Genomic DNA, 24947 nt, shown 5'->3' with positions numbered 1-24947 from the left:
AAAGTGCCTTGTCTTATCTTGCTATTGTGGCATCTTTTAAATGATAAGGAATGACAAACAAGCCAGCCCTGCAGTTTTAAGTGTTGTGTCCAGAGCTCAAAATGAGGTGCTGGAAAGATACTGTTCTCCTTGTTAAAGAGAAAAAGAAGTAAGTCTAATAAATGTGAACAGAAAAAACATGGACTTTCCCATATTAAAAGAAAAGTTATATGTATAAGAATATAATTTAGACTTCCATTCTAAATATTAAGCCCTGAACTTGCAACCTGGTCCTCCAAAATAATTTTAACTCCTTTGGGAAATTCAGCTGGAGAATAACACACAGTAGTGACAGTGAGCCCACTCACAAAGATTTTCTGACCTATAGTATCACACGCATTATAGATTTAAAAAAAAAACATTTTTCTTCGATAAAAAGAGAAAATGAAAAAAATGTATCTATACTTTAACAAGTCAGGCTCACATTCCTTCTGCCTGTATCAAAATCTTCAGAGAAAGAGTTTGAATGTTTATATCTTTCATTACAAGCAAGGCACAGCTAGACCTTAGTAATTTGTGTCAGAAACATATGCTCCTACTGCACATATCGGTGAGCTTTCATTCACTATTTCCTGATTGGTGTGACCTTCACTCACCGCTGGCTAGACTTCAGCATTTGTTACCCCTGTGAAGTAAGTCTGACAGAGGGTTGGAACCATTATTATGATTAATGAGACAGATAGTATACAATATATGTAACAGTTTCATAAGTCACAGGCTACTGCCCTTCTGCTGCAGATTTGAAGAAGATCAAGGCAAAAATACTTTGTAAATCCTTTTGAAATTTGTTGTGCATCCAAGCTATGCATTTAAGCAATTTCTAATTATTGAAATCCATAGATGTCTCTCAAGTGACAGAAATGACAATTTCTCATTCCTTCCCAACAGAAAATGAAGAATAGGAAAGTTGCAGATTTTTATTGTTAATTTTTTGTTTGTTTCAGGCAATTTTTTCTCAGCTTTATAACTCCTGGAGGAGTTCATGCAGCAGTTTAAGAATCACTGTTCTTGATGGGGAGCATTCTGCTTAGTTCCAGCTCCTTTTGTGCCTCCACGCAGTGGCCTATTATTCCCTCCCACCACTCCACCCTCCATGCAGATTTTTCAGGGATGTTGCACAGGTGGAAATGCATCCCATGTAACACTATTTTTCATTACACTGCCCTACCACTACTTTTAACCACCCTCCATACCACAAAGCCAGGGACTATGATCAGAACAGAGGCCAACAATGACCTTATCTGAAAGGTTTTCCACTTGAAGACTTTCAGCCTACTCTTATGAAAATGTCAAATACAATTTGTATAGGGGATACATCTATAGAAGACCTATACAAATACAAATGTTCATTCAGAAACCATTACTCTTGCTATTCAGTTTCTCTTGAATTATCCTCAGAATCTCTGCAATATTTCTATAGTTTTGTATCAATATAGCTGAAACATCTATTCATAATTCTGTAATAAAATGTTCCAGATAAATTCTTCAGTAATTGCTATGTCCACAGAAAAGTTATTCAGCTTTTTAGTGGTCACTTTGTGGAATATCCACATACAATAAGCATTATGTATGTGTGGAAGATATGCAGGAAGTTCCATAGAAATTTCTGAACAATCAAATACCTTACTAATACCTGTATACTTGGAAAATATTTTCATCAAAGCACTTTACACAGGTACAGTAAGTTAGGTACATGTTATCAGCACCATTTTACAGACAGATAAACTGAGGCAAAGAGTTGAGGTGACTTGCCAAGGTCACAGAACAAGTCAGTGGCAGAGGTGGACACAGAACACAGGTCTCCTTGCCCCCAGTCCTGTACTTTAACTATGAAAACATACTGCCTCCTGAGGAGACTACATGATCATCAAGTGGTCATCTCAGCTAGCTGAACATGACATATACTACAGAAAATCTATTCTCTTCAGGTCTATAAATATGTCTCCATTTCAAAGTTTGAATTATGGGTTATTTTTAGGCGTGACAGAATTTTATTTTCTTTTTTTTTATCCTTTTGACAGATAATGTCAATGGTTATCTTTAAGCATTTTTTAAATTTTATTTAAAATTTTCACAGTTGTGTAAATTTATGGGTTTGAAGCATTTTTTCAACTTTTATCAATTTAATTTTCACAGGAAATTGTGCAGAGGAGTGTCAAAATGATTATTTAATGAAAGTATACGTTGAGATTCATAAAGTTAAAGCTTTATAACTTGAAAACACCAATTCTCAACATCAAATGTCAAAATATCCTTAAATCAGACTCAAGTTTTCAAGCAGCACTTTTCTTACTTTGCCTATCTGAAAATGGTGATGATCATCAGTGGAAATATTTTTTCATTGGTTTGTGCGTGTCCAGTGAAATCAATATTTACTGACATTTACCAATAAAAATCTAATCCTTCCAAACCTAGATATTTTATAAATGAAGTAGAAACCAGGAAGATAATATTTAGAAAGAATTATATAAAGTCATAGACAGTACAGATGAGACAAACCTACTGGGGATATCTTGTCTGTGATCAGATAAATTTGTTATTGAATGATTGAATGATTCCTTGATAAATCATCTCTAAACACAGCCTAAAGTAAAAACTCATTTAAAGCTGAAAGGCCCATATATCTGAAGCAGAAGAACCATTAGTCCATCTCATACGTAAGTGTAGAGTAAGTTTAGTAACCCCTGAGAGATGGTTCAGTAACAATATTTTATTTTAATTTACAGTATCATTTTGGCACTAGATTTGTTATCCTTATATAAAGGATAGAGGTAAGAAATCATTTTCAGGCTCTTTGGGAAGGTACTACGATGGAGAATGGTTTGGAAAGGTCATCCGAGGGAAGGGATCAGGCGACCCCATCGACCAGAAGGCATGGGATTCATTGTCCACAACCACCACTCACAAGAAGAGGAGATGGGTGGTGGTGGTTGGGGACTTCCTCCTAAGGAGGACGGAATCATCCATCTGCTGTCCAGACTGGGAAACTCGAGAAGTGTGCTGCTTGCCTGGAGCTAGAATTCAGGATGTGATGGAGTATCTGCTGAGACTGATCAAGCCCTTGGACCCCTATCCCTTCCTACTTCTCCACCTGAGCAGCAATGATACTGCCAAGAATGACCGTGAATGGATCACTACAGACTATGTGGCTCTGGGCGAAGGATAAAGGAGTTGGAGGGACAAGTCGTGTTCTTGTCCATCCTCCTTGTTAAAGGAAAAGACCCAGGTAGGGACTATCGAACTGTGGAGATAAATGCATGGTTGCACAAGTGGTGTTGGAGAGAAGGCTTTGGATTCTTATAGACTCATAGACTCATAGACTCATAGGTCAGAAGGGACCAATCTGATCATCTAGTCTGACCTCCTGCACAAGGCAGGCCACAGAACCCCACCCATCCAATTTTATACAACCCCTATCCCAGGACCGAGTTATTGAAATCCTCAAAAATGGTTTGAAGACCTCAAGCTGCAGAGACACCACCAGCAAGCGACCCGTGCCCCACGCTGCAGGGGAAGGCGAAAAACCTCCAGGGCACCTGCCAATCCGCCCTGGAGGAAAATTCCTTCCCGACCCCAAATATGGCGATCAGCTAAACCCTGAGCATGTGGGCAAGAGTCACCAGCCAGCACCCAAGAAGGAGTTCTCCGCAGCAACTCAGTACCCATCGCATGAAACATCTCCCCGCAGACCACTGAGCAGACCTGTCTGGTGGTAATTCAAGATCAATTGCCCAAATTAACGATCCTATCATAACATCCCCTCCATATACTTATCAAGCTTTGTCTTAAAGCCAGGAAAGTCTTTTGCCCCTACTACTTCCCTCGGAAGGCTATTCCAGAACTTCACTCCCCTAATGGTCAGAAACCTTCGTCTAATTTCAAGTCTAAACTTCCTAATATCCAGTTTATACCCATTCGTCCTCGTGGCTACATTAGTACTAAACTTAAATAATTCCTCTCCCTCCCTAACGTTAACCCCCTTGATATATTTATATAGGGCGAGCATATCCCCCCTCAGCCTTCTTTTGGCCAGGCTAAACAAGCCAAGCTCTTTGAGTCTCCTTTCATAAGGCAGTTTTTCCATTCCTCGGATCATCCTCGTAGCCCGTCTCTGAACCTGTTCCAGTTTGAATTCATCCTTCTTGAACATGGGACACCAGAACTGCACACAGTATTCCAGATGGGGTCTCACCAACGCCGTATACAACGGTACTAACACCTCCTTATCCTTGCAGGAAATACCCCGCCTGATGCATCCCAAAATCGCATTTGCTTTTTTAACAGCCGTATCACATTGGCGACTCATAGTCATCCTGCTATCAACCAGTACCCCAAGGTCCTTCTCTTCTTCGTCAATGAGATATTGTTCCAGGAAGAAGAATTGCTAGGAAGAGATGGGATTCACCTAATGAAGAGAGGAAAAAGCATCTTCGCAGGCAGCCTTGCTAACCTAGTGAGGAGGGCTCTAAAATAGGTTCGCCGGGGGATGGTGACCTAAGCCCTGACGTAAGTGGGGAAGTGGGATACTGGGATGAAACAGAAGGAGGACAGTGCAACAGGGGAGTCTTCCTGATTCATACTGAGAAAGTAGGGCAATCGGCTAATTATCTTAGTTGCCTGTACACAAATGCAATAAGCTTGGGAAACAAGCAGGAAGATCTGGCAGTCCTGGCATAGTCAAGGAACTATGATGTGATTGGAATAACAGAGACTTGGTGGGGTAAGTCACATGACTGGAGCACTGTCATGGATGGGTATAAACGGTCGAGGAAGGATAGGCAGGGGAGAAAAGGTGGAGGAGTTGCACTGTATGTAAAAGAGCAGTATGGTTGCTCAGAGATGCAGTATGAAACTGGAGAAAACCCTCTTAAGAGTCTTTGGGTTAAGTTTTGAGGTGAAAGCAACAAGAGTGATGTTGTGGTGGTCATCTGCTATAGACCACCAGACCAGAAGGATGAGGTAGATGAGGCTTTCTTCTGACAATTAACAGAAGTTTCCATATCACAGGCCCTGGTTCTCATGGGGGACTTCAACCACCCTGACACCTGCTGGGAGAGCAATACAGTAGTGCACAGACAATTCAGGAAGATTTTGGAGAGTGTTGGGGACAACTTCCTGGTGCAAGTGCTGGAGGAACCAACTAGGGGCTATGCTCCTCTTGACCTGCTGCTCACAAACAGGGAGGACTTGGTAGGGGAAGTAGAAGTGGATGGCAACCTGGGCAGCAGTGACCATGAGATGGTTGAGTTCAGGATCCTGACAAAAGGAAGAAAAGAGAGCAGCAGAACACGGACTCTGGACTGGCTATGGGGACAGGAGTGGATGTGATATATCTTGAATTTAGCCAAGCTTTTGATATGGTCTCCCACAGTATTCTTGCCATCAAGTTAAAGAAGTATGGATTGGATGAATGGATAATAAGATGGCCAGAAAGCTGGCTAGATTATCAGGCTCAATGGGGAGTGATCATCAGTTCAATGTCCAATTGCCGGTAGCAGCCAGTATCAAGCAGAGTGCCCCAGGGCTTGGTCCTGGGGCTGGTTTTATTCAACATCTTCATTAGTGATCTGGATGATGGGATGGATTGCACCCTCAGCAAGTTCGTGGATGACACTAAGCTTGGGGGAGAGGTAGATGCTCTGGAGGGTAGGGATAGGGTCTAGAGTGTCCTAGACAAATTGGAGGATTGGGCCAAAGAAACCATATACGGTTCAACACAGACAAGTACAGAGTCCTGCACTTAGGTCGGAAGAATCCCATGCACTGCTACAGGCTGGGGACTGACTGGCTAAGTAGCAGTTCTGCAGAAAAGGACCCTAGGATTGCAGTGGACAAGAAGGTGGATATGAGTCAACAGTGTGCCCTTGTTGTCAAGAAGGCCAATGGCATATTGGGCTGCATTAGTAGGAACATTGCCAGCAGATCAAGGGAAGTGATTATTCCCCTCTATTGGGCATGGCTGAGGCCACATCTGGAGTAATGTGTCCAGTTTTGGGGCTCCCCACTACAGAAAGGATGTGGACAAATTGGAGAGAATCCAGCAGAGGGCAATGAAAACGATTAGTGGGCTGGGGCACATGACTTACGTGGAGAGGCTGAAGGAACTGGAGGCTTATTTAGTCTGCAGAAGAGAAGAGTGAGGTGGGGATTTGATAGCAGCCTTCTACTATCTGAAGGGGGTGGTCCAAAGAGGATGCAGCGAGGCTGTTCTCAGTGGTGGCAGATGATAGAACAGGGTTTAATAGTCTCAAGTTGCAGTGGGGTCTAGGTTGGATATTAGGAAACACTATTTCACTAGGAGGGTGGTGAAGCACAGGAATGGGTTACCTAGGGAGATGGTGGAATCTCCATCCTTAGAGGTTTGTAAGGCTTGGCTTGACAAAGTCCTGTCTGGGATGATTTAGGTGAGATTGGTCCTGTTGAGGTTTCTTCCAACCCTAATCTTCTATGAGTCTATGACCAAAGTAACCGAAACATCAAGAAATTTTCCAAACGAAAAAGAAAAACATGTCCAAAGCATTTTAAATAACCCCTTCAATCCCAATATAGTATAACCCATTGCTTAGTGTGTGTTCCAAATCCCCTGTACCTTGATTCACAGGGGATATGAACTGTTACAGCCCATGGCTATAACATCTTGGCTCTTTACGTCAAGTTGTAGCACTGCATGCTTTGGCGGTCCCTGGTTCAATCCCCAGTATATTAAACAAGGGAGTAGTCATCACTTAACCGGTGGCTGCTGTGGGATTTGAACCACTGTGGACCTCAGTTGCATGGGATGAGTTTCCTGTGAGCAGATGAAATATTTAACCCACTGGTGAGTGTGTTTTACAGGTTCTCCCTTACGGAAAATATGTGTTGTACACCTGTGGAGTCTTCATTATTTACCCTATGCTTTTCGTTCTGCAGTTCCCAGGCTCAATCCCTCACATCTCAGCCAAGATGGCAGTTGTCACAACAGCACTAGAGAAATGAGCATATTAAATTACCATGCAGTAGCCTTAATACTGTAGTACATCATTTAATATCATGAAATACTGGTTTGATAAATATAATCCTTATTTATAGTTGATAGGAGCACTCTGATACCAAATAAGAAACCAACAGCACTAGACAAGTGCATTTTGCTATACCAATGTGGTAAAAGAAATGTCAAAGCCCACTCCTGTTCCTACTGAAGCCAATTGGAATTTAGTCATTGCCTTTAATGAGGACAGGATTGAGCCTGTAACTTCCAATAAGAATTGCTGTTGTAGGCTGCCTGTTGAAACAATTTCTGTTGAGTCACCTAATAAACCCTTTAGACCAAATATAGACTCTCCTGAAGGCTTCTCTAGAGATCTTATAAAATTCTACAGTATATTCTAGGAGATGGAAGATACTTTGCAGTTTTTCAAACATAATGTTGAGCAGAGAACACTGCTCACTTTAATTATACTGTTTCCCGCAGATATCGTTTTGCAAAAACCTAGTACTACAACATTTTTTTAAAATAATACCTAATATATACAATAGTGTGTGCTAATATTCGTTATCTATAGCACTACTGGGGGAATGGCTAAAGAGTTTTGATTCTCCATACAATCTATTAATTTTGTTCTAAGAACTCAAAGTAAAAATAATGATGAACTAATGCATCAAAGTGCATGACTAAAAGGAGTAGCTACTTAATTATATTTGCATACTACTGTGGATCTCCAAATCCAAGATAATTCTCCCTGTAAAAGTTCCCTTTTTCCTGTCAGCAAAAGAAAAGCCTCCTTTCCTTGACACCAGGGAAGCTTAATCACTTTTCAGCTTTGGAAAATGACTGGCCTTTTGCTTTATTAGTCTTCCTTTAGCAGGACCTTTGAATTTAGCTAATTCTCAAGCCATGAATGGTTTGTGGCCATCAGTAATGATGCCAAGGGAGCCCTCGCAGTTGTTTACATTGGATGCTTAGATACCAGTGTTATGGATAAAATAGGTTTTTGTTTAAAGGACCATGAAGCCAGCCAGAAATCTGCAGCCATTCAAGATTCTGTTCTGGAAAGCCCTCAGGAATGAGAGTATACCAGTGCTCTTGACATTAACTCATGAACTCTCGAACTCATCATTACTTTGTGTAGCTCAAGAACTGGAAACCATCACCCAGCTGATTTCAATGCTGCATAGCTCTGTGAAGTCTAAGTAGTAGATTATTTGCCTTCCATGCTTTGGAAGTCTGCATTTAATTTATACTGAACCATGTGTGACAGGCAATAATTCACTGTTCATTCTCAGCAATAACAAATGTTGTCTTACCTTTAAGTGTTGGTAATTGTGAACAAATCTGGCTGATAGAGACTGTCCCTACTCAAATCATACCACTAGCTGTGAAATTCTTGTCATACCAGTAATACAGAATGTTGAAATGATAATACACCCTAGTTCTCCCCAACAGTAAACAAGGGAGACTTAAATACTATGAACAATTGTTGAAGTCTATTTATCTTACCCTGAGGGAGGTTCTGAAGTGAAAGAGCCCTCAAACACACTGAGTCTGAATGACTAATCCATAGATCTAGTGGAGTGTTGTTACCTCTTCTACCTATACACAGAGGTAGCAGACATGTTGAGAAAACACTTCTCCAGTGGAAGAGACTAGAAAGGATACAGTTTCCATGCTGGCAAAGTACAAACTCCACGGTTGGGCAGTTAAGCTGATGTACCCAATCTTGGCTTTATTAAAAGGAAAATTGACCTATTAGGTAGTTGTTAGAGGTTTTCCCTAGCTTATGTCTTCACATCTCAAAACAGTTTGGCAAACTTGAGGGGCAGTTTATAAACTCAGCTCTGAAACTCTGAGGACAGGCACAGCACAAGCTGACTGTTGGAAAGGCAGACTGGGGCTAGAAGTACCTCGTGGCAGCATGAGAGTCAGATGAGACCATGCTTTCTACCAAGGGTAATTCTGATATGAGATTACTTAATGCCTCAGTCAGTCAGCTAAAAGCTCTCTTTTGCGCTGAGAGTGGAAAAAAATGCAGAAAACAGCAGATCTAAGTACTCTGATGCATGGAAGAAAAGGCCCTTCTATAGGAGATCCCTGGGAAGAAGGGAATGGGGCTTGAAGGATGGCTACTCTCTACAGCACTGTCCCTTTGGAATTGTTCCTAGGGGATTTCAGGCACAAGTTAATGCTGACTTTGACACAGTCACCATTAACTTATCCCAGTTCCTCCAGCATGTGATTTTGTGCTCTTTGTTTTGCTGGTGTTCGCTCTTGGGACTAAGAGGAACCGGACATCAATCCATGTTCTCCAAATCTTTCTGCACAAGTCTCTCATATTTCCAACTTGTAAGTAACAGCCAGGCAAGGTGTGTTAGTTTTATCTTTGTTTTCTTAACTTGTAAATGTTCCTTTGCTAGAGGGAGGTTTATCTCTGTTTTGCTGTAACTTTGAAACTAAGGCTAGAGGGGGTTCCTCTGGGATCTTTGAATCTGATTGCCCTGTAAAGTTATTTCCATCCTGATTTTACAGAGATAAACTTTACCTTTTCTTTTAATAAAATCACTCTTTTAGAAACCTGATTGATTTTTCATTGTTTTAAGATCCAAGGGTTTTGGATCTGTGTTCACCAGGACTAATTGGTGAGGGTATACTCTTAAACCTACCCAGGAAAAAGGTTGTAAGGACTTTGGCGGGGGGATTAGTCTCAAATCTTCCCAGGAAAGGTGGGGGTTAGGGATTTGGGAAATATTTGGGGGAAGGCAGAGTTCCAAGTGGCTCTCCCCATAGATTTGGAACACGCTTAGTGCTAAGATGGCAGCTTACTGTTAACCTAAGCTGGTAAATAAGCTTGGGGGTCTTTCATGCAGGTCCCCACATCTGTACCCTAAAGTTCAGAGTGGATAAGGAACCCTGACAGTTGGTTTGACATGATTTGTTCTTGACGTTACCTTATCATCTAGAATTTTTATTGTCTACAACCCATCCATGACTTTCACTAAAAATAACCGTGACAAAATCTGAATCTTAAGAATGACCTGTAATTCCCACATATCATGTAGAATATTTTTCCACCCCTGATTTTCTTTCCTGGACATTAAAGGAATGTTTTGGGAGGATTTTGATGTTTGCATTTTCCCTCAGACAAGTTGTCCCAGGAACAGCTTGATTGCAGCAGTCAGAGTCCCTCCAGGACCTCTAGTCGGTCAGGCAGATAGAATGAATGAATGTTGATGGCATTCAGGGGCCGGGGTTTCATTAGGATTGGCATATATTTTACATGATTCTGTTGTAGGAGGGTTAAGTAAAAAAAAGTGGGTTTTCCATTTTGCCCCGAAGGCACTGAAGTTCATGGCTATCCTGAACCCTTGGTGAGTTAGTTCCAGATTTTGGGCTAGTTGCAGAAATGCCAGCTACATTTCAGAAGAGTGTTTTTGTAGCTACAACTGTGCGCTTACTCATATTGAGAGCAGATTGTAAAGTTACTAGCACAAAGCTAATCAGAACATTCTTCACCCAAAAGGATGAATCAGGGAGAGCAATTCAATTTGCACTTGTAACAGAGGCTAACAAAGACAGAAGGAAAAGACAATTTCTAAAGGAACAAGCAGTGCAGATGAGGTAACTTAATGGCTGTAACAATGTTCAGATATTTTCTCCTAATTTCCATCTAAAGTTCAGAAGCAATTTCCTATTTCTTTATATATGGCAAGAACATGGTACAAGAAAGCATTTACAATAAAATATCTCTACATTCTGTAAAGCATGGATTAGAAAGAAGAAAATAAACATTTAGCCAAGTTCTCTCTAGAGTTGCTTGCTTTTATATATTTACAGACTTCCACTGAAAGGACATTTCTTTTTATGCATGCTCTTCAAACGTTGTGCCAAAACGTGTCCTCAATCCAGTTCTGATGCCCATTTGAGTTCTTCACTTGGCTCACCCTTATGTTAGCAAAGAGGCAGCTATTTGTAGGATAAATAAATGGAATATTATGTCAGTCTGATGGGAGTGATAATTTATGAAATAGTCTACAACAGTTGTTAAATTCATGACCAAGGTGCCCTGGGCCCCTATGCAAGTTCCTAATAATCAAACGGCCTAAATTCACTGTTTCAGGTTGAACTGCTGTGCTGCTGCCCCTCCGTCCTTTCTTCACTGGAAGATTTACTCTCTTCCCTGAGACATTCCAGTTTTTATAAAGCAATTGACAAAGCTTTGTTTGCTTGTACTGCATAATTGAACAGACAGAAACAAAGAAGCTGCTTTACTACACATGCTAAGACTGATATATGTGTGACGATTGATTTAACACATTACTTTGGTTAAAAACATGCAGTGTTAAGGTGGGAGTTTTAATGAATCAGAGTCTAGTAGGGCATATTTAGTGCAATATGATTTCATAAAGCTACAGTACAGTGTTGCTGATGGACAATATTTGGATTAGTTTACTATGTTTTTTCCCCTCTGGTTATTTTTATATAAAAATCCCACATGTAATCTTGTGACAAAGTGTGGGCTTTTCTTGTTTTTTCCATGTTTTTCCAAGAGTTTGCATGCAGAGAGGGTGAGACTCAGTTTCCCAGAGTGTTACTGGTTTAACGAGGTGAGGGGAGAGGTAGTTTGTTGTTACAGAGGACCAGAGAGGGAACTTGGGACCCCAGCCAATGGCCTGGAGGACAGATACCTCAGCGACCTGGTGACCCGGAGGCCCAGCTCAGGAGTCGCAGCCGGTTCTGGCCAGTGGGAGGACAATGGGCTGCGAAGAGAGGACCCCAGTGACCTAACCAGCTGGTTCCAGCTAGAAGGAGCCAGAGGACAGAAGAGAGGAGAGGAGGCCCAGGTGACCTGGTTTATGACCCTGTTTACCTGCAGAGAAGACAACGGACAGAGGCAGGGTTTGGGGCCAGTGATATTGAATGCCCAGCTGGGAAGCAGGGGGGCTCTGGGCTGGAGAAGGGGAGCAGGCAGAGCCCACCTGGAGGCAGGGGAGACTTGGATGTGCTGTGCTCAGGGAGGCCAGGTCTGAGTCCCTGAGAGTTTCCTGTGCCCTGTTCAACACTCAATAAACCCTCTTGTTTTATGCTGGCTGAGAGTCACTCCAATCTAGAGAACAGGGTTGCATTGTCCCCTTCGGGGGGTGGAGGCCCCAGGGGTCCAGAGAGAGTCAAAGCCCTGGGGGCAGGCAACAGCGAGAAACAGGTGTGCTATGGCTCAGAGAGGTGCAGTTCCAGGAGGTGGAGGGGCCTAACCCTGAGAGAGAGTGGACCTCCGGGAAAAGGGCTGTCTCACTGAAAGGGGCACCCCTCACTGACAGCATGGGGCCAAGAGTGAGCACGATCTGAGTCTGTGACAAATCTGATGCCACATTAAAAAATTACATATACTAGCACATCACTGAATTTTTTATCCTATGCAATAATGTATAAAATAAAATAAAAAGTAATGCTTGCCATTCAGTATTGTCCTAGTAACAAACAACAGGTTACAGGAGCATTTCTATTTCTCATGCTGAACCAAATGTAGGAGGGAGAAATGCCCTGAACATTTTCACATGTTCAAATTATTTTGAATTACTATCCCCCATCCCACAAAAGAACTCCTGGAATCAAACCTCCTACTCCAACACTCTCCCCGTACCTTTAGTGATAGCTCCAGCACTTGCTCCCCATCTGACTACTGCCTTTCCTGATTCATGCCCAGAGCCAAATCCGAATAGGTCTTTTCTTTGCGTTAACCAATTCTGGGAAACAAGAATCAAACAAAACAAGGGGTGCCAGGCTATGTTAAATTATAGTGGAGCTGCATAGTTGTATTTCTTTGCTGTTTTGGCAGCATAACAATCTCACAAATGTTCAATCATATCCCCACCTTCCTGTCTTGCCATAAAATCCATATGGCAGCAATCCTGTGAAAGAGTAATGATCTTTGGTATTTATGTGTATTAGGTACAAATGGACATTTGTGATGATAAACAATGGTTACATACCTGTAACTGTTTTGTTCTTTAAGATGTATTGTGTAAATATACTTTCTACTTTAGACATATGTTCACCCAATCCATTCTAATGGGAATACAGTGACCAGATGTCCTGATTTTATAAGGACAGTCCCGATATTTGGGACTTTTTCATATATAGGCATCTATTACTCCCCACCCCCTGTCCTGATTTTTCACATTTGCTAACTGGTCACCCTAAATGGGAGACTTTTGCTAGCAGTATTGGCAGGGTGATGCATACACATTGCATACATTATGCATGAAGCCAAAGGTATAAAGAGCGATGCTGTCTGACCGCTCTCTTTCAGTTCTTTTGCACTGAAGTCTGAAGGTGACCTATCTGAAACAGAGGGGAAGGAGAGAGGTTGTGAAATATACACAACAATTTGAGAAAATACAGTTACATACCTGCACAGTAACTGTTGCTCTTCCTTTGAGTGATTTTGCACTTATTTTAGGTCACTCTCAACCAGTTCTTTTGCAGATGGTGGGGCTTCAGAATCTAGCAGAACAAAAACTGCAGGCTACATCTACCAAAGTCTGCATCCACTTGTGAGGCCTGGATGATGGCATTATGTTTTGCCAATGTATGCACTAACAACCACGTAGCCGCTTTCCAAATCTCCAAAACAGAGATATTATTTAGGAAGGGTGCTGAACATGTTTGTGCTCTGAAGGAAGAAGCAGTCACTTTTGATGGGGGGATCCAGATTGTCTAGTTCATAGCAAGACTTTATGCAGGATGAAATCCAGCTAGAAATCTCTTGTGCTGACACTGCCTTGCTCTGGGAGCTTTCAGCATGTACTATAAAGAGCCTTGGTGATCGTCTAATTCCCTCATTCTATGGATATATAAAAGACTAAGGCTCTTCTCCACATCCAGGAAGTGGAATCTCTTCTTATCTTTGCACAAATGATGCTTTGGGAGAACCACTAAGACTTACATTGTCTGATTTAGGTGAAAGTCAGAGACTATTTTAGGAATAAACTTTGGATATGGCCTTAAAGATACTTTGTCCTTACAGAATATTGTATAAGGCAGATTGGCCATGACAGTCTACCACTTTGAGACTCTTCTGACTGAAGTGACAGCTACCAGAAACATTGTTTTAGCTAACAAGTAATATAGAGCATAGGAAGGCCTGGGCTAAAATGGTGGACCCATCAAATGAAATAGTACCACATTAAGATCCCACGGTGGCATGGGATCTCTGATTGGAAGATAAATCCTTATAAGACCTTTGAGTAATCTTCCCACCAGATCCTTGTGTGGAAGGATACATGGCTCATATAGCAGCCAAATGGACTCTGACTGAGCTGATAGACTTCTCTCTCTCTTCCAGGGGTAATAAGTATTGCAAAGTATCAGAGGGGTAGCCGTGTTAGTCTGGATCTGTTAAAGCAGCAAAGAGTCCTGTGGCACCTTATAGACTAACAAATGTATTGGACCATGAGCTTTTGAGGGTGACAGGAATCTCTCTCCATATAAAAGACTTGCAAATCAAGCACTTATGTCTTGAGTTCCCCTTGTTCAACAGAACTTACAAATAGCTTGTCCATCAGGCGCAGGCACTGCAACTTTGCAGGTGTCACCTTACTCAAAACTTGAAGATTTCTGCATATTTAATGCAGTGAAGTCACCTGGAATCAGTAAACAAGAAAATAACACAATAAGAAATAGGAAAAAATTACCCCTGAAGGGAATAAACTATTAACTCTAACTAACATTGAAACTATTTACAATTATCAAGAGCACTAGCTATCCAGAAACCAGGTGTCTGAGAGAAAAAGGGAGCTTCAACTGACTGCACAGGTAGTAAGAAGGAACTAAGAGGGATGCCGGGCAGCCCTGCCCTTTATACGCTCAGCTGCATATAAGAGGATATGCAGGGTACATGTGCCACCTCTCTAGTACCACTAGCAAAAGTTTCTGCTTAGAGAGCATGGGGTGCACATACACCTGAAGTGGAATGTATACATGCACAATCATTCAAAAGAAAACTGGAATATACATAATGATGGGAAGCAGGAACATTGCTTTGTTCTGGTGGCACAGCATACATTACTCCTGGGTTCCCATCAAGTCTGCTTTAGTATTGGCTGCCTCACCCCGGCGTTGCCTCCTGAACACATTTGGCATTGATCAGTCTCTGTAGGTGAAATCCACAAGCTTGTAGTGAAGTTGTGGAGAAATTTTGTGATATCCCACATAAAAATGTCAAAAATTGAAAATTAGTTTGAATTCAAGAATTTATTATCCCTTTAAAAAGGGACAGATGATCCATATTTGATGATCCACCAGAACCCGAGGTGGAGGGGTCTTTTTGCAGTGAGAATCTTGGGTCCAAGCAGTCAATCTTTGGCACTGCACAGTGGTGTTGGTAGTCAGCAGGGCTTAATTAGGGCCTTTCCAGCGTGGAACCAGAGCAGTCTTTCGTCTGCTTTACATCTATCCAGTTCCCTGATTCCAAGGAGTGGCAGGGCTGCTAGAGTCTTTGGGTAGCGCTTCTTTACCTGTGAGAAAAGAAACCTAACACATTTCATTAGTGCCTGGCAGTGTTTTGCAAACTTTATAGCTGCGTGGGCAAATTCAAGCCCTCCTTTTCCTGATTGTCAGCCAAGTCTTAACTGTGAGCAGTGTCCTTGAGTGGAGTCAGTGTCTTATCTATAGCCTGAGCTTGCTATTTTTTTTTTCCAGTTAACTTATTTTGTTCTTTGTCCTTCTTCCTTTCTTGGCTTCTTTTAACCTACAAAGGAAACTTCCACTTTTCACTTATACACCTTTTTCCCAACAACGAATACATAAACATTGCCATTATACAGTACATTAGTTTTATTATTCAATGTATGCCACATATACCCTTTCACTAAAATAACTTTATTACAGAACTTTGGAGCAACAAGCCAGGACAAGCACACCCACTTTGAGGAGTTCACTCAATACAACCTCTAGTCCAGTAGCTTCCCACCATCCCCAGCCCTCTGGCTAGAAATCTGAGGTAGCCAGAAGGATCCCATGTACAATATGGGGAGTGGGTTAACTTTTCATGTCTTTGCTTTCAAAGACTGTTGGTATGCAAATTTTAACAACAATTTTTGCAATTAACAATTTGGCCAATGAAGTTTCTTTTTCTTACTTAAGGAAATGCATTAGACTTTAGTATATCACATTCTCCTGATTTATCCAAACACTTTGTATTCCAAGTTGAACAAAACAAGTATCTGCATTTTAATTTAACCTTTTTGCCTGATTCCAAACCAGACCATCCAATAAAAACACTAAACACAACAATTCCAGCCACAAGACAAACACCACAAGACAGAACATTGTCAAAATTAGAATCAGGACTCACAATTTGTCAGACCACTCTGTTTTTAGCGCAGCGCTCCGCCAATAACATTCAGAATATGTGAGTGGCCATGCAAGGCCCAAACAGTCTTATTTATACAGATAAAAGAGCGGGAATTAGACAAAGGGAAAAAGAAATCAAAACAGTAAAATTCACCCGGGGCACAGCATGCATATCCTATTTCCTTACTGTTATCGATCTAAGGCTAATGCTTCACCAATTGCCCTTAAACGGTGCAATTGTTCTATGTTAATGTCTGTATTCCTGACACCTGGTTGCAACATTCCAACAATTTTGCTTAAAGGTACAGACAACATTTCTTTAATCCTTTCTATACTTACTATATAATTCATTCTACTTTCACAACATAGAACACAAAACATAATTCCTATTGTGCTAGTAAGTGCATGGTACGTTGAATGCTGTTCAGCTGGCATCAGTTTTCTCCGATTATCTGAAAGACAAAAAAAACAGAGGTATACCCCTTCTGGGCAGTCAATCATTGCTTAAAATAGACAAATACCCTTGTTGATTTCAGGAAAAACAGAGGAATTACCCCATATTTTATGTGTTTCATAGGCAGCCCAGGTTTCAGTGGCTCCTACCTTATCAGTTAAAAAATTTGCATTAATACAGATGCTTTCAGCTTGCTCTTGGATCCAAAGCTATCCACAGCTTAAAGATTTTTACGTTAAAAGCAACATGATTAACTTTACCAGAATTTTGATGGCTTTTAACGCCTGCTTTCAAACACTGAAAGAAAACATCACTACTTATAGTGCCCTTAACGCCTAATAAAATTTCAATTACATAGCACTATATACATTCTTCAACTAATTTAACTAAATTCTAAATGATTGCAATTCAATAATTTCTTTGCCTCAATTTATTTACGAACATTTCAAAGACACCAAGAACTTTCCTCTTTAGCATTTTTACAAAGTTCAACTGCTGTTTCCTCCAGCAACTACAGAGTTAACTTCTCACTCTCCCTTAAATCACTTGCTTGTCTCTCAACAGCCACTTTTATCAACTCAAATCACCATTTCAAGTATTGTCCTGGGTATTTGAAATCCCCATGCTTACACTTACTTACTCCTTCCTTCCACTACATCCTCAAAATTTTCCAACCTGTTTTCCAATCTCTCTGTCTGTTGCCTGCCCGCCTGGGACCGATCCTGCTTTTCTCACTGAACCGTCCCTTCCATGGGCACCAACTTGTTCCACTACCAGTTTAGCTAGGAGGGTGGGCTTCTCAACTAGCCCCCACCCTTCCTTATGTTTTTTTCTTTCTTCTCCTCTCTCTCATTAAACATTCTAGTAGCAATGCTAACTACTTTAGACAAACTTTTCCCTTGTGTACCATTTGGATGCTCTTTAAATCTCTTTGCAATATCCTTTGCACATTGTGACATGAAAACCATTTTAACCATCTCCTTTTCATGATCAGTTTCAGGATTCAAATTCCTATGCTTTCTAACTTCACAAATCAGTCAAGCACAAAAGCCAGAGGGGTGTTTGTCTGGACGCTGAACACAAGCAGTCACCTTGCTCCAATTTGGAGCAGCCTCCCCTGCGTCTCTAATACCATTCAAAACAGCTTTCAAAAATCCATCCAACTTTGTCTTTTGAGCTGGATTATTGGGATTCCAATTAGGGTCAGTAATTAGCCAAGGTGCATTCAAATGACCTGCCAATTTTTCTCTTACTTTTTGTCTTTCATCTTCTGTCATAAGAGTATCTAATAACTGATTTACATTTGCCCAAGTGGGCACATGAGTGAAAAAGATTGTGCAGAACATTCTTTCCACTGCCTCAGGATTGTCTCATAAGTGAGGAATAGTGCACTGCCAGTTAAACAAATCTGAAGTTGCAAACAGGGTATGGGTAAAACCATCTCATGTTCCCCAGCAACCAGTGGAACTAGATAAGTTCTCAACAAGGCTTGTAATATCAGGGGTGTCTTAGAAACATTCTCCCTCATGGAGTTAAGTAACCTAGTAGGGGTCCACAAGGGCGAGGATGAGGGCTGCTGTAATATTGGGAGTGTTTGAGAAGCAGTTCCTGGCCAAGTCTGCAAAAGGCTGGCTGGAGGCTGCACACAGAGGGTGAGGCTGCCTGATTCCTTTGAAGATGAGGGAACATCATTCTGAGCTCCCCCTTGATTCTGCTCTGTCCCTGAACTGTCCCTAACATGCTTTTGAATCCTTGCACTCCACCAGACGGGGAAGAACAGGAACAAAATTGTCCTCCTCCCGATGCGGCTCTGGGGCATATGATGGGGGATTTTTTACAAGAGCTCTCCATACAAACAGCTTCAAAAGCTATCCGTCCCTTCATGGGTTTATAATTATACCATACAAACAAATAATCCATTTGTCCCGGCCTAAGATCAACCAAAATATCCCTTAAGGAGTTCGTCCTATATGTGGAAAAGGTTTCACCCTCTGGCCAGTCTCTAGTCGGGGACAAATGAAAGGTAAATGATGGCCATTGGATCCAACACAGATTTCTCATCTTAAATTTAACTAGACCAGCGGTCTCAGAAATCTCTTTCCAATCTCTAAGTATGAGAGGCAACGGGGCGTTCCCCGGGCACTTACTGCCAACTTGTCCCATTTTGGTGAAGGGACTCTAACCCCTCTTCATGAAGGGACTCTAACTCCTCTTCCTCGGGTCGAGGTAAAGGGACTCTAACCCCTACCTCCCCGCATCGAGCGCTCGCTTACCTCTCTAGGGACTCGAACACCTGGACTGGGACTCAAACCCAGGCTGGGACTCTAACCCAGACAACTTGGATCCTGCGGAAACCTGGACTGGGACTCTAACCCAGACCTGGACTGGGACTCTAACCCAGACCTAAGTTGTCAGGGACTCTAACCCCAACAACCTGACCCTACTCAACGGGTAGGTGGACGTTGCTGGATTTCTACGAGCTTCAGCTGGTTCACAGAACACACCTTATCGCCAACGCAGAGATCAGATCACCAGGCAAGGCTCCTCTAAACCGGAGGATGCGCGCTGCATTGCTTCAGGGTCCGATCCCCCGCCGGAGAGTCAGACGGGTCCTGGCGGAGTCGCCAAAGATGTCAGGGACTCTAACCCAGATGGCAAAGTTCGTTGTCTGACCGCGAGAGAGACAGGCAACACCAGCAAGGTCCGATCAAAAGCTCTTTATTGACAAGTGCACGCATCAATAGAGAGCAGCTCGTCTTCAGAAAGAACCAGCCTCCTCTTTACATCTTAGTATAAGCCTATATAGACAGTTCCGTCACGTCATAAATTATTCACTGGAGCAACCCACCCCCTTCTTCTAACAACTAGAAACTAGACACTTTTAGTATACATATTTTACAGCATTAGGTGATTAACAATATCTTAGCAAGCACCAGAAGTTAGGAATGTAGGGGAGTTAAAACAGACAGAGAACTGAACCAAGGAGTGAAAACAAGGAGGCTGGGATTTCTTATCAGTTCTTCAAAGGAACTGTTCCTAACACAGCACAGTTGGTACTATACCAGGAATGCAGCCCCTCCCTTATCTCACTTTTTCCCAGCACTTCGTGAGACATGCTGCTTCTCAGTTCTTTTCCACTCAGGGATTACCCACAAACCTCTGTTAGCCTGACTTTGGTCAGGTTGGCATACCTGGTTTTGTCTGCTATATCTTTATTCAGGCCTGACAGCTGCAACTTTATTTCTGACAGTATCTTTCATATAAATTGCATCACTAAATGCTTATTATAGTGTTATGTAAAATGTAATAGCAGAGGGAGAGAGAAATTAAAGAGCAGAGAAAATGAAGAAGAGATGTGTTTTCAACCAATATCTGAAGTGATTTTACCGTCTCATTGTGATTGCCTTAAATAATGTATTTGGTCTGTGCCCTAGCAAGTTTGAAGACAGTTTACTAATAAAAACACAGATTAAACAATAATCCATTGTGCTTTATCCATAAACTGTTTTCTGATGGGCTGCTGTTGTATTATTTTCTTAACTTTTACTCATAAGTAGGATTCCACCATTTATCAATGTGATTGGCTGGCAGGAGTTTCATTTAGTATCACTGATGTTTTAAAACTAGCCCAGGGCTGGAGAAAAATTAGTTTTATTTAACTTTTGATTTTGTAGAGCTGCTTTAGGGTATAAAATGAATATATTTGAATATATCATTTTGAAGTAAAAAGATTAAAGATTGAAGACAAACATTCTTTATTTAGTACATGATGTTTTACAGGTGCTGGAGGGCTCTGTGATTTAATATTTGAGGTTTTATACCATTTTGCAGGTCTAGACAAAAAAAAAAAAAAGAGAGATGCCACACTTTTTGCTAGATGTTTTATAGTCTTAGAAATTAATAATTGTATTTTTGACCTTTGAGAATGACTCCAAGCTGAAATACAATTATTATTTTACATCTCATGTCTTATAACAATAATGCTGAGTGCTAATATAGCAAATCTCAATATTTCTACAAATAATTAATTAATTTAGTCTCAGGACACTCATACAAAAGTGCTTGAACAATTTTTATAATGGAGGTGCTAAAGCCAGAAACCATGTATTTGGGTTGTTATTCCTACTTCAAGCCAGGGGATGTGGCAGCACCCCAGCACCGCTGGTTCCAGCACCAAAGCATCCATATGAAGAAGGGAAGCATTATTGTCCCCATTTTATAGATGAGGGATCTATAGCAAGCTAATGTTCAAAGGTGGCTAGCACACAAGATGTTGAGTCCACTAGCTCTGTATAAACACAGATCGAGGAATTGGAGCAAGGAACTGGAGTGCTCAGTTTTGGATGTTGTTAATAATCAGGAGAATTTACAAAGCTTTGAATAGAGAGCCCAGAGCAGGAGTCAAGTTTACAGAACTTCTGTGTGCTGAAGTTGCCTGGGCACTGGACACTAGTTGAGAACTTAGCCTTAGAATTTTCAAAAGGTGTCTGCCATGATAGTTTTTGGTACCCAGCCACTGCTTTGCTAACTATCTGACAAACACAGCAGTATTTCTGCCTTATTTTTGGACCCTATACAGACAGGGTCTATGTGATGACCACTGGGCAATCTGAAGGACCCACACACAGAGAGATCCAGGAAACATACAAGCCATCAGAAATGCAAATTTTGCTTGGATGGCTATGGACAATTCATCAGATCATTGATATTAAGCCTGCTTGGAATAGCTGCTGGAAGAATGTTGCAGAATACTTGTTAGTGAAATGTACATCGGGTAAAGAGGTTTCTGCAGCATATTTTCACCCCAAATTGACACATTTCAAGGAAAGATACAGGAATATAAAAATCATAGAAATGTTGGATTGGAATGGACCTTGAAAGATCATCTAGTCCAAGGCCTGCACTGAGGCAGGACTAAATAAGGACTACACCCTACTAATCACCTCAAAAGAGATGTGGAGATAAAGTGAGGCAATGGCCCATTCCCCATTATACACTGGCCAGCTGATCATGAGGGGAATACATGCTGCATCACTGTAATGGGTATTACAGCACCCATGCTCTCCCTATGCATTCTGCAATTCAGGGAGGCACTGTACATTGGTCACTGCCCTATATTGACTATCATATAAAAGGTACAGTTGAGCATACAGTTTGGTTGGAGACACTTTTCTGCAAAGCTGAGTTAACTAGGCTGCAGCATATTGATTTACATTGTGGTGTGTGCATCTTTGTGACAGAAAAAAAAGACAAAGATAGACACTAAAAACAAAGTTTAAAAAGTAAAAACAAATATTGCAGAATGCGGCATATAATGCAGGCAATCCCTAAACACATAGAATCATAGAAATGTAAGATTGGAAGGAACCTCAATAGGTCATCTAGTCCAGTCCCCTGCACTGAGGCAGGCCCAAGTATTATCTAGACCATCCCTGACAGGTGTTTGTCTAACCTGGTCTTAAAAACCTCCAATGACAGAGATTCTACAACCTCTCTTAGTCATTTGTTTCAGTGCTTAACTATCCTTACAATTAGGAAGGTTTTCCTAATGTCTAACCTGAACCTCCTTGCTGCAGTCTAAGCCCATTACTTCTTGTTCTGCCGTCAGTGGTTAAGGAGAACAATTTATCTCCCTCCTATTTATAACAACCTTTTATATACTTGAAAGCTGTTCTCCTGTTCCCACTCAGTCTTCTCTTCTCCACACTAAACAGATCCATTTTTTTCAATCTTTCCTCGCAGGTCATGTTATCTAGATCTTTTATCATTTTGATGGCTCTCCTCTTTGACTTTCTCCAGTTTGCCCCCATCTTTCCCGAAGTGTGGGGATGAGAGCTGGACAAAGTACTCCAGCTGAGGCCTTGTCAGAGCTGAATGGAGTAAAGGATTATTTCTCATGTCTTGCTTACAACACTCCTGATAATACATCCCAGAATGATGTTTGCTTTTTTGGCAACAGTATTATATTGTTGACTCACATTTAGTTGCTGATCCACTATAATTGCCAGAATCTTTTCGGCATTTTGTATTTGTGCAACCAATTATTCCTTCCTAAGTGTAGTATTTTGCATTTGTCCTTACTGAATTTCATCCTATTTATTTCAAACCAGTTTGTCAAGATTATTTTGAATTCTAATCCTATTCTCCAAAGCACTTGCAACCCCTTCCAGCTTGGTATCATCTGCAAACTTTAAAAGTGTACTTTCACGTCTCAGGTCAAGGAGTCATGTCAGGAACCAGCATTAAGAGGAATAACTTGGATCAGTAAACAACATACAGTCCGGAGGACACCACCATCCACATTATGGCAAATTCTCCCTGTGATCTGCATGTGAACAAGAGTAACTCTCTGTGATACGAATTCCTGGTATTGATGACACACAGTTTGCTACAGGTGCACAGACACAGGGACAATACAAATGATGGATAGCACTAGTCAGTATTCCCTAGATGCATCCTTGAAGGGACCAGGGATCTGGTTGCCCTAACACTTAGCAGCAAGCAAATATCCCCATGCCTCAGTCAGTACTAGCTGCACACTATACTGAAAGGCCCATATATGAGTAATATCAGCATACTAAATGTATGTTTTATAATAATAGGAAATTATAGCTCCTGCCACCAATAACTCAGCACCAGGCACAATTAATTGGTCTTGGTGCAAGGGGATCTGCAGCAGTTGGGTCCCTGAGATTGCAGTAGCTCCCACTACTCTGATACCCCCTGCCCCCACTCTATTGAAGGGTGTGTGTTTGTGATGCGGGGCAGGGTAGGGTGAGCAGTGGAGTCCTTACACCACTACACTCCCTGGCATCCAAGGGCTGTGGAATCCCACACAGGCTCCAGAAATCCTTCATGGCAGAACTGTTAGGCTCTGCTGCAGTGAGGGCTGTCCACAGCCACAGGAGAGGTGATAGGATTTTACCCTTTGTAAAAGAGCAACTTAGATTGTCAACAATGTTTACCCTCAGTAAAAATAGTAGCTAAAAATGATTTATATTTAGACATCAAAAGAGTTGAAAAATGAAGCGATAAACTTCCAGAATGGTTCAGAGGGATCCCACTGAATGGCTCCCATTAACCTTAATCAGAGAGCCATGTATAGTAGCTAACTCCCTATGATTTATGCTGACGATTTAGTACTGAAGGCTTTTTAAACTCTATCCTCAGCCACTTAGGGACTTTAAACTCTGAAATATTAAAATTAAAAAGTTTAATATCAAAAAGATTCTGAACATTTTTACACAACATTATCTAAAGGATACGGAATTCCCTCAAGGAACAGCATTGCACGTCTGCAGCAGTTACAAAGGACTTGCCAAGCAGTAGATGGCACAAACTACCTGAGCATTTAAAGAAAATTGGTGACAGTAACCCCAGCCCTGTGTACTCTGAATAAATGGGCTTTGCAAAATGAACTATGGGCAGGGTTGATGGAAAGGAATCTACCCCCAAATTGTGACCACAGAGTAATTTCACAGACCTTGAAATAGCATTTGTACTCAAAAATCTGTGCAACTACAAATCATGATACTGCTCTTTCCTAAACCAACTCCAAATTGTTCCCATGCACTCAGCCATACACATTTGGTGCAGAACCCTGCTCAATCATTTGTAGTGGTTATGGAGTTGTCTCTATACCCATTCAAGAGCTGCCATTCTCCCAGCCCCCTAGTACATCAAATCTCTTAGGGTTCCATTAGACTGAGGTCTTCCATCGTTTGTGCTTTGCTGAATATATTTATACGCCTTTCTCCTGCTTACTGAATGTGCTGAAAATAACTAGCAGAGCTAGCAGAGCCTGCCTGGTTAGCAAACCTTGATCTACATTTTAAAAGAGCTCAAGTTCAGCAGTGTCTCAAGCCTGGGGTGAACTCAATGAAAATCTGTGAAGAACACAAGCAAGGTGGGGAAGACAAGGAAGAATTTCTTGCGTGAGCTGGAAGCTACCAAGAAAAGACAGAGGGACATAATCCAGCTCTTCATTAATGTGAGTGATGGAGTGTATCAAGGATAAATGTCATGTGGGATCTGCAATGAAGCAACAAAAAGTCGGAGCAGCATCTCACCCACCTTATAACAGTAGAATACAGATGTAGCATGTTTGATAACCTACCAATTAATGTTACA

This window comes from Gopherus flavomarginatus, chromosome 3 (genome assembly GCF_025201925.1).
Source record: "Gopherus flavomarginatus isolate rGopFla2 chromosome 3, rGopFla2.mat.asm, whole genome shotgun sequence".
In the NCBI taxonomy this organism is placed as follows: domain Eukaryota; kingdom Metazoa; phylum Chordata; order Testudines; family Testudinidae; genus Gopherus; species Gopherus flavomarginatus.
The sequence above is the reverse complement of the archived record's forward strand: the minus strand, read 5'-3'. Positions refer to the sequence as shown.